Source organism: Aethalodelphis obliquidens, unplaced genomic scaffold (genome assembly GCF_003676395.1).
Source record: "Aethalodelphis obliquidens isolate GAN/ISIS:26980383/991018 unplaced genomic scaffold, ASM367639v1 scaffold2, whole genome shotgun sequence".
Classification (NCBI taxonomy): Eukaryota; Metazoa; Chordata; class Mammalia; order Artiodactyla; family Delphinidae; genus Aethalodelphis; species Aethalodelphis obliquidens.
In genome coordinates, this window is record NW_020837946.1 from 43,267,168 (window position 1) to 43,276,984 (window position 9,817).

Genomic DNA, 9,817 nt, shown 5'->3' on the forward strand with positions numbered 1-9,817 from the left:
ATCTTTTTTGGTGAGTTCCAGTGTCTTCCTGTCGATGATTGTTCAGCAGTTAGTTTTGATTCCGGTGCTCTCACAAGAGGGAGTGAGAGCATGTCCTTCTACTCCGCCATCTTGAACCTGGTATCTAGGATTCCTTTTGTCTAGTGGACAAACTTGGGTTCTACTCTTAGCTTTTTTTTTTTTTGTCAACTAATTCCCTAATGACTTTTGGGCAAGTCATATCAGGCCTTTGGAGCTCATTTTTCTCACACAAAGTGAAGAGTTGGACCAAGTGTATGTCTTTTAATTGTAAACTTCTTAGCAAAAGGTGACCCCCTCAGTGGGGCCATTGGTGATCATTTGAACTTGCCTTCCTCTTTTCTCCCATTGCTTGTTGGGGTCGCTGTGAGACCTGTGTTAGGAATCTTTGTGAGATGATGATGAGTGACTTGTCTACAGATAGGGAGAAATTTATCTACATGCATGGATACCTCCAGAAAATGTTGAGATCATTTTAAGTCAATAACACATAAAGATAAAATGTTCAGTTGTGTCTTCATGGCCTAGCCTGGTAGCAGCACAACATTTCTCTTGGTTGGTCAGAGCTCAGATACCTTCAAGTACCCAATCCTAAAACCCCCAACTTTCCACACTTTGTAGGAGCCTTTGGGTCAGCATTTATGCATAAGAAAAATGGAGATTTGAGAGTTAATTTGAAAGGACTTAACTGTAACATTTAAAAAAAAAAAATCAATGAGAACAGAATGTTGAAAGCAGGAATGTCAAGCTCTAGGCTGACTGTTTAAATGGCCCAGGCTTGGGATTTCCTGTGTCTCTGCCAAGGCGGAAACTTACAAAAATGACTCCATTTTCTCCTTTGTATTTTGAAGGGAAGGTGATAAATGTCCAGGGTCTCAAATCCTACTTTTCCCTAAAGTATGCAAGAATTGATGGATAGCTAATGAACACGGATTCTATGATATATTGAACACGAGTTGTCTTCAGTGATGGGAAGAAAATTCCTTAAGAGTTTTGGTTTTCTAGAATATAAAGGGAACATAATACAGAATGAAGAAAAAAGCTTCCGAAAAGTAAGAATGTCCCTCTACAAAGAGCACTGAAGTGCAAAGGAAATGGCAGTGAGAAAGGATGGGGGTGGAAGATGATTCAGCCAGAGGGGGCTGGGTGAGTACTGTGGGCTGGCCTGCCGAGGTGTGAAGTAGGCGGGCAGCTATGACTAGCATTGAATGGAAGATAATTAAGAACAAGTTGGTACCAGTAACTGCCAGGGAAGGGAAGAGAATATGTCTAAAAAAGCAGCTTTTTATTTCAATGCTGAATTAAAACACCTACCCATTAGAGGCTTGAGAATTTCATTTTGAAATGAAAAAATATTTGCTGTAAACAGAATGCAGATGATTGTGAAATTGTACATGCTTGCTTCTAATGTTGTGATGGAAAAGTTTTAAAACGGCGTAAGTGTGCTGTATGCTTTCTTAAAAAGAAACATATATGTTAAAATATCAGTCATTTTTTCAAAGGAAAAGCATTGCTGTTCAAAGCCATTCATCACACAAGTTATCAAGTTTCAGTTTCGGATCAGCTACACATGTATATTTCTGAATCTTTTTCAAGAGAAAGGACTGCAAATTTAGCTTCCATTGTCCTTTAAATAGATTTCTGGATCGAAGAGCATTATAATTAAACTGCACCAAGTGTCACTGCAGAGAAGCTTCTAAATTATGGGTCTGAGGGGGGTAAGAAATGCTATTTGATTGCTTGACAATCAAAATCAGAAGATGTTCAGATATGCACAACCCAGACTTACTGTAATTATATCAGATGGAGAAGTGGGAGGAATAGGTGTAGCCTTGAATTCAATAATCACTTGTTTATCTCTCTTTTGAAAAAAATTTTAAAGAAAAACTATTCATAAATACTCAAAATGCGTATTCACGAATAGTTTTTTTTTTTTTTTTTTTTTTTTTTGCGGTACACGGGCCTCTCACTGTTGTGGCCTCTTCCGTTGCGGAGCACAGGCTCCGGACACACACGCTCAGCGGCCATGGCTCACGGGCCCAGCCGCTCCGCGGCATGTGGGATCTTCCCCGACTGGGGCACAAACCCACATCCCCTGCATCGGCAGGTGGACTCTCAACCACTGCGCCACCAGGGAAGGTCACGAATAGTTTTGTAAAAGAAAAGACATATGAGCGAGTAATCAGTCCTTTCAGTGTGTCCCAGAAATAGGTTGTGAAAAAAATGAACATGGATATCATCAAAGGACTCTCAAAGTTTTAAATCTAGTACATTTAACTCTCCAACAATTACTTTATTTCAAATATAATGTCAGAAAGGATATTCGTAAGAGCTCTGAAATCTACTTGTCACAGTATTTTGCGCTCTATTTCACCCAGCTCTTGGTTCTCCTGAAACTGTCCTTTCTCTTAAAATGCGAAGGAATGTGTAGGAGATGCTCTCAGGACACTGCTCAGACATTTCAGAACCATTTTTGCCTCTTAAAGAAGCCCAAAAGTTGCCTCTTAGAAAGAAGCTGAGAATTTAATACTATACCAGCACCCTTACACAGTGTGTGACACCCTATTAGGTAGTACATACGAGAACAAACGTTAAACACTCGACTGGGAAATGTAGAAGCCTGAAAACTGTCAGGCTGAAAATGAAGACATAGTACATTTTTCATGATCCTTTCCCAAGTGAAAAACTAAAACCATAAATTTTCCATATAATACATATATGTGTAAACAAAATGATCCCATGTCCTTTGGATTGATCCTTTTTTTAACCTTTAACTAAAAATGGCTCTAGTTTCCATCTCACATAAAAGGGAAAGTCCAGTATCCTCCTACACCCCCCAGATTTCTGGGGGTTTTCCTTCTCCTGGGCATTTTTCATTCCAGATTCTCATTACTGGCTTTGTGTACCAGTTGACAATTTTTTTCCTAGATAAGGTAAGTGAAATGTTGGATTTATTCAAAGACTATTAAGCAGCTTAAGAATTGGGTTGAATGATTCTTTCTAAAAAGGGAGATTTCTAGACAGGTTTACAAAACAGTATATGGTCCCATAGAGTGAAGCTTTAGATGACATAGAAAGACACTTTCATTTCAGTAAGAGGAAGATATTTCTGTGGGTCAGAGATTTCTCAAGATATTCTCTAGGGTTTAGGAATGCAGTAAGTCCCTCATCTCTGGCGTTATTCAAGTATTCACTGGCTTCATTAACTTGAAATCAACTCTCAGGAGCAGACCCTGAGATGAAGATTCACATACAAGTAGCTTATCTGGCAGGTGATCTCAGGAAAGACTGGTAGGAAATGAGGAAGTAAAACAAAAAAGGATGTTGGAAATAAAGGATATACTGTCACACAAGAGTCCACTGTGATAAAAGGAACTCTAATTTCACTTGGGAATTCTGGTGGCCAGTGTAAAATACTCACCTTAGTTAATCCCCCAACGAGCTGAGAGAGCTGGGGTATTTATACACGAATTTCCATCAGTGGTCGTTGAAAGCTACTCCAGGAGGGTATCATTCTCCTGCCACTTCCGGCCTGCCTGGCGGGAGGGGGGCAAAGCCAGCACTGGGGTTTCAAGAAATCCTACAGCAATTAAATGCTATGCTGGCAATTGAAAGCCAGACTGGCACGTACTGAACTGGTAAGAGTGAAAGGATGTGGATCAGGGTCTCAGGAGTATCTATTATACTAGCTAAAACCTTGGGAAGGCTATTATAGAAGAGACTGCAATGTGACCACCCAAGGACTAAAGCAAGCCCAGATATATGTACTTACTGTTTTTTCAGTGTTTGTTTTTAAATTGAATTTGAGTGACTGTGGGTACTACCATGCTCTCTCCAATTTGCCTCAGGCCCCATCAGTCTCTCCTGGCTAGTTTCATATATTTACATTACTCATCTGCTCTTGGAGTTTGCCACCCCTGGAGGAAATTCAAATCTAAGATGATAGGCAGGTGTGAAGGTCACTGCCAACTGTGAAAATCTGTGATGCTATGACTAGATGATCCCTTAAACTCTTTGCAGCAATGAAAGTCTATAATTTAAGTATATGCTATCTTTTAAATTATCTCTGCAAGGCCCTTGAGGGCAGTAGCATAGGCATGTAAATGCTCTTGATTGATTAAAATGCAATTATGCATTTCTAAATGCTAATAAACAGAGATATTCATGTATAAATTCACTGTACCACTATTACTGTTTGCACCATAAAAGTGTAGCTTGAACCCCACATCAGAATAGATTACAAAGAGAAAATGCTTGGTATTCAGCAGATTTGATATAGGTTCTACAGTCATACTCCAGTGAATCTGTTAAGATGAGCATGAACATTGATGCTCACCCACTTAGCCTTGGCTCACAAGGAAAGATGACCTTGGCAGACAACATTACTTTTAAAAACTGGCTTTGCATTATGTTAAGTGCAAGAAGCCTGACACACAAGACTATATACTGTATGATTCCATTTATATGACATTCTGGAAAAGGCAAAACTATAAGGATAGAAATTGTCAGTAGTTTTCTAGAGGTGGAGGTGTTGACTACAGAGGGGCAGGAGGGGACTTTGCGGTGTGACGGAAGTGTCCTACGTCTTCCTTGTGGTGTAGTTATACTACTATACACATTTGCCAAACCTCATCAAACTGTACACCAAAAAAGGGTAAATTTTACTGTATTATATATTAAAACTCAATAAATCTGACATTTTAAAAGACTGGAAAAAAACCCTCCTAGGCCTCAGGCGAGCTCCTTACCTGCTGCTACAAGGGAAGGTTCCCAGCATCCTGGAAAAACAAGGGGAGGCTGGGTAGGACGTCTTCTGAAATGAGAAGAACATGTAGTTCCTGCTCCTAAGTTACCTCTTGTTTTTTAGCATTCAAAACGCTCTTTGCCTCTCAAATATGATAAAATAAGTCAGTGAATGAAATAAGACTCGTTCTGTTGTTGCTCTCGACTTCCTTCAACAGTCTCTGCCTTAGTCCTTTTACCTCCAGTGTTTTTCTCTAGGTCCTATTTCAGAATTCACATTTTATTATTTCGACATATTTGTTCTTTTATTTGTTTAAAGGAGATTTACAGAAGCTTTCTAATTTCCAAGTGAAATCCTAGGCTATAAGAACCGTAAGTCAGGAGGAGAGTTAACGTGGTTTGACAGAGCCTGTAGGCCCCAAGATTCTACTTCAGAAACTGAAGGGCTTATCTTCTCTGTCAAATCCACTTCTCTTTTCTTAAATTCCCTATGCACAGCACAGTCTTAAAGGACCTTGACCTAGATTCTCCCTTGGGTAAGCCTCTCTCTGGATGTGCTTACATCTGGGGCAGCTTCCAAAGGCACTAATCCGGGGAGCAGGCCTCAGGACAGAGTGGCAGATGCCGTTTGCATTTCCCTTTGTGACAAGGGAGAGCACTCATTCTGCTCTATTGAAGGGGGTGGGGGTGATGCAGGATGATTATAAGAACCTGGGGCGGGTACCAAGTGCTCTAGGTCTCTGTTTCCCTGTAGCATCTGGCACATTCCTCAGCCTCACGTTAGCTATTTTGGTGATTGTCAATTATTTGACTGATTGACCTCCACTCTCTGTGCCAGAACTTCCCTCCTCTACTGCTCTTGAGTGAGACTCATACTCATCCCTCATAATTCTGCTCCTCATCTTAAACCTCCGGAACCAGCCCTCCCCTCCTGAACAGCCCTAAAGTACACTAGGCGTCCCTTCTTTGAGCTTCCCTAAGACCTTCTGCTTATACTTATCATAGCCTAACTATTCTGTATTTTAATTGTATCCTGACTTCCCCACCTTGTTCCCCACCACCTCTCCCCCTACACTAGGCTATGAGCCTATAGAAGGCAAAGATTTTTTTATTTCTGGTGTTTCTTTTTTTCCTATCTGGAACATTATAGATTCCTTATAAATGTTTGCCAGTGAATAAATAAGAATATACTCATGCTGGTTTTGGAAGTCTGCTTTATCAGGTGGAAATATCAATTACAAGTAAAAGAAAAGCTAGCTAACTTGTATTGGCTTGTATAAATAGACGTTTCTTTTTCTGGTGTAAAAAAAATTTTTGGAGAAAAGCAGCTGCTGACTGTGGTTTAGAGGTGCAAGTGGTCAGGGTCAGGGGCTCTGTGATTCACTTGGTCTTTCCTTTATGATCACAAGATAGTTCTTTTTTTTTTTTTGCAGTACGCAGGCCTCTCACTGTTGTGGCCTCTCCCGTTGCAGAGCACAGGCTCCGGACGCGCAGGCTCAGCGGCCATGGCTCACGGGCCCAGCCGCTCCATGGCATGTGGGATCTTCCTGGACTGGGGCACGAACCCGTGTCCCCTGCACCGGCAGGTGGACTCTTAACTACTGTGCCACCTGGGAAGCCCTAAGTGCCCAACCTTTGAGATTAAGTGGAAAGAGGTTGCTTTTGTTTTCTATTGCTGCGTAACAAATTACCACAAACATAGCAACTTAACACCAATTTATCTTGCAACTTCTGTATGTCAGGAGTCTGGTCACTGGTTAACTGAGTTTTCTGCTCGAGAAATCACCAGGCTGCAATCAAGGTATCAACTGGGACTGCATGTCATCTGAGGCTTAGGGTCTTCTTTCAAGCTCACTGGTTGTTGGTAGAATGCATTTCCTAGGGCTGAGGTCTTCAGCTTCTGGAGGCTGCTCCAAGGCAGTTCACAACATGGCTGTTTGCTTTCCTCTAAGAGACCAACAGGAAATTGTCTCTCTTTTGAAAGATTCATCTGATTATGTCAGGCCCACACAGGATAATCTCCCTTTGATTGACTCAAAGCCAACTTATTAGTAACCTAATCATGGGGGCAATATCTCTTGATTCTGCCCATACTCCAAGGGAGGGGATTATACAGGGCATGTATATCAGGAGGCCATCTGAGAAGTCTGCCTTCCACAGGACTGATGTCAACTGTGCCTTTCTCTTTCATCTGGAAAGCAATGGCTTCCCAGAATTCCCTTTAATAGAGTTCTGCTTACATCTCATTGGTTAGAGCTATATCACATGGCCACTTCTAGCTGTAAGAAAGGCTGGCAAAGAGGATATCTGGCTCTTCCAACTTCTATAGAGAAGGCAAGGAAAGGAGAGGGGATGGAAATGGGTATTGGATTAGACTATTAATAGACAAAATCACCCCATCAGATCTCCTAGAGACCTTAATTATACAATGTTAGATCTAGAAAACTAGAATCTTCAGAAACTAAAGGTCATTCAGTACAACTTTCTGTTGATATTTTCTAGGTAATGAAGCCAAGGTCCCGAGAACTCATGCAACTTCCTTGAAGTCATGTATTATTTCCTTTGAAGCACCAACCAAAATTAAGTAACCCTAGCATATTCAGCTTCTTCAGGAGTTTAGTTTATCAAATCTCCAGGAAAAAAGTTATACAAATTAACTGATGGTGGAATAATCTCTCTTGAAATCAATCACTGAGCCACTTTCCTGTCACATAAAACTGGTTTCTATATTCTAATCATGATTTGTGGAGCAACCAGCTTGGACAGGAGGGATGGCTGGTAAAGCATAGACGTAGAGGATAAGTCTGCATGAATTCAGAGAAAGAAGACATATTCCTGGCCTGGGAAGTCAGGGAAAACATCAAAGAAGACTGGCATTTGAGATGGGCCTTAAAGGACAGGTAAAATATAGCATGGGGAGATCAGAGGAGGGTATTCCAGGTAGAGAGAAACATAGAAACAGGAACATATGTGTTAAACTACAAAATGTGCAAGGAGAAAAGAGATCAACTTCATTTGACCAGGCTAGCTTCAGACAAATCTATAAAAGGCTGATTTATTAGCCTAGGAAAGAGGTAATGCTGACTTGAACTTGGAGGGTGACAGTGGGAATGAAAAGGATTGACAGTGGAATGGAAGGAGAGTTGTATGCAGTGATTGGACAGGACTTTTCATTGAGTCTGTAAGTAGAGTGTAGAAAGTGAGTCTTGTTGATCTCCCAGTCCCATGGCCAGTGCCTGCATATACTAAGTACTCAATAAATGCTTTGAGTTGAATTTATGAATGATTTGGGACAGAAGATAAAGGAAAGGATGGTATCAAGTACCACTTGAAGCTGGGTTGGAGGTTGGGAGGAGGTACAGGATTGAAAAGGGTGTGGAATTCAGTTTTAGACATGTTGAGCTCCAGGTGCCTCCTGAAACCCAGGGGTGGCACCCAGGGGTGCCTCTCTGATGTCTAGAGAGACACCCAAGAAGCAGATGTGTCTGGTTGTGTATACTGCAGTTTGCAGCTATGAGCACAGAAAAAGAAAGCAGTGGAAAACTTTGGTGGAATACCTACATTGAAGAGGGAAGAAGATAAGCCAGAACACGAGAATAAGGAGCTGCGGAACTGACTGGAGGAAAAAGATTGTGGCTCCAAGAAGACAAGGGGTAAAGGTATTTAAAGATGGTAGCCAACAGTTTCTGAACAAGGAGTTTTCAGAGAGAATGGAGAGAGAAACAGCAAGAGTTTTAGGAATGAGCAGGGAGGAAAAGAGGACAGCTAGTATAACGCACTTTCAGAAGTTTAATGATAAGAGGAAAATCAGAGATGACAGAGTCAGGGGAAGGTGGTTTGGTTTATTTGCATTGTAGAATGAGAGTGACTTAGACAGAGCTTCTGTCTGGGGGAATGTATTAGAGGAAAAGGGGAGGGTGAGTGTAAAGGAGATCATGCTAAGAGGGGAGTCATAGCATCTGGAGGGTGCTGAAGGCTGGATTGAGAGAGGAATTGTCTTTTGAAGCATGAGGAAGAAAAGAGGTGAGAAAAGGAAAGGAAGGCTTTCTCCATTGACCACCATGTTACCTCCCTGAATCTCAGTCTCCTCATCCGTAAAGTCAAGTCATTGGCCTAGGTGGACACAGAGTATGACAAACTATAATTTTTTGCTCTAGACATTTTATTTGGGATTCTCTCCCCTCCCGTGCTGTCTTCAACCAGTCATTGCCAATAATGGTGATAATAGCAATAATTGCAGACACTATTTATTGCATGCCTCAAAGATCAGATCCAGTTAGGGTAAATTCTGAAAAGCTACCTGGTGAAGAAATCATTTGACTGTAACTTGAAGGATGGCATGGATATGTATGTAGGTATTTTAAATGTCTTAGTACATATTATCTAAAATCTTACAGGTAATGCAGTATAATGTTTATTTTATTGTTTCTTCTATTTCTTTCCTGAGTTTAATCAACTCTCATTTTATTTCTTCCTAGTTTTTTTTGTGTGTGTGTGTGTGTGTGACCATTTCTGTACTTAGCTTTTGAATTTGTCATTCAAAGTGTTTTTCATTATTCTCAAAAGCTTGTTTGAGGATATATAACTCAGTTTAGAGAGTTGTATTACAGTTAGGGAGTTTTCTATTGTACTCTGCCATTATTGGGGGCAAAAATTTGTATCAGTTGAACTGGATTCTTTCCTATTTCAGTAATTAAATGGAGACTAATCTGCATTTCTATGGACAGAGCTGGAGGTTTGGGGTTGTAGGATTCCTAGATCAAGAGTGCCCTCTTCTGTCAGTGTAGCAAAGTATGATTTCTTTTTTCTTTTTAAAATTTTATTTGTTTGTTTGTATGGTTTTTTCTTGTGGAAAAGAAATAATAGGGGTAGGGATTGGGTTTACCTCCATTTTGGAGGGAGAGAGGGTCTGACAGGTTCCTTAGTTCCCCCCTCAAGTTTTCCCCCCCACCCTTCATGATTTCCAGAGGAACCCTCTAGACCCTTTTCCTTTGGACGCTTTTCACTTGGAAGCTTTATTTTTCCAAGACTGTCTCCTTGCACCCTGCACACACAG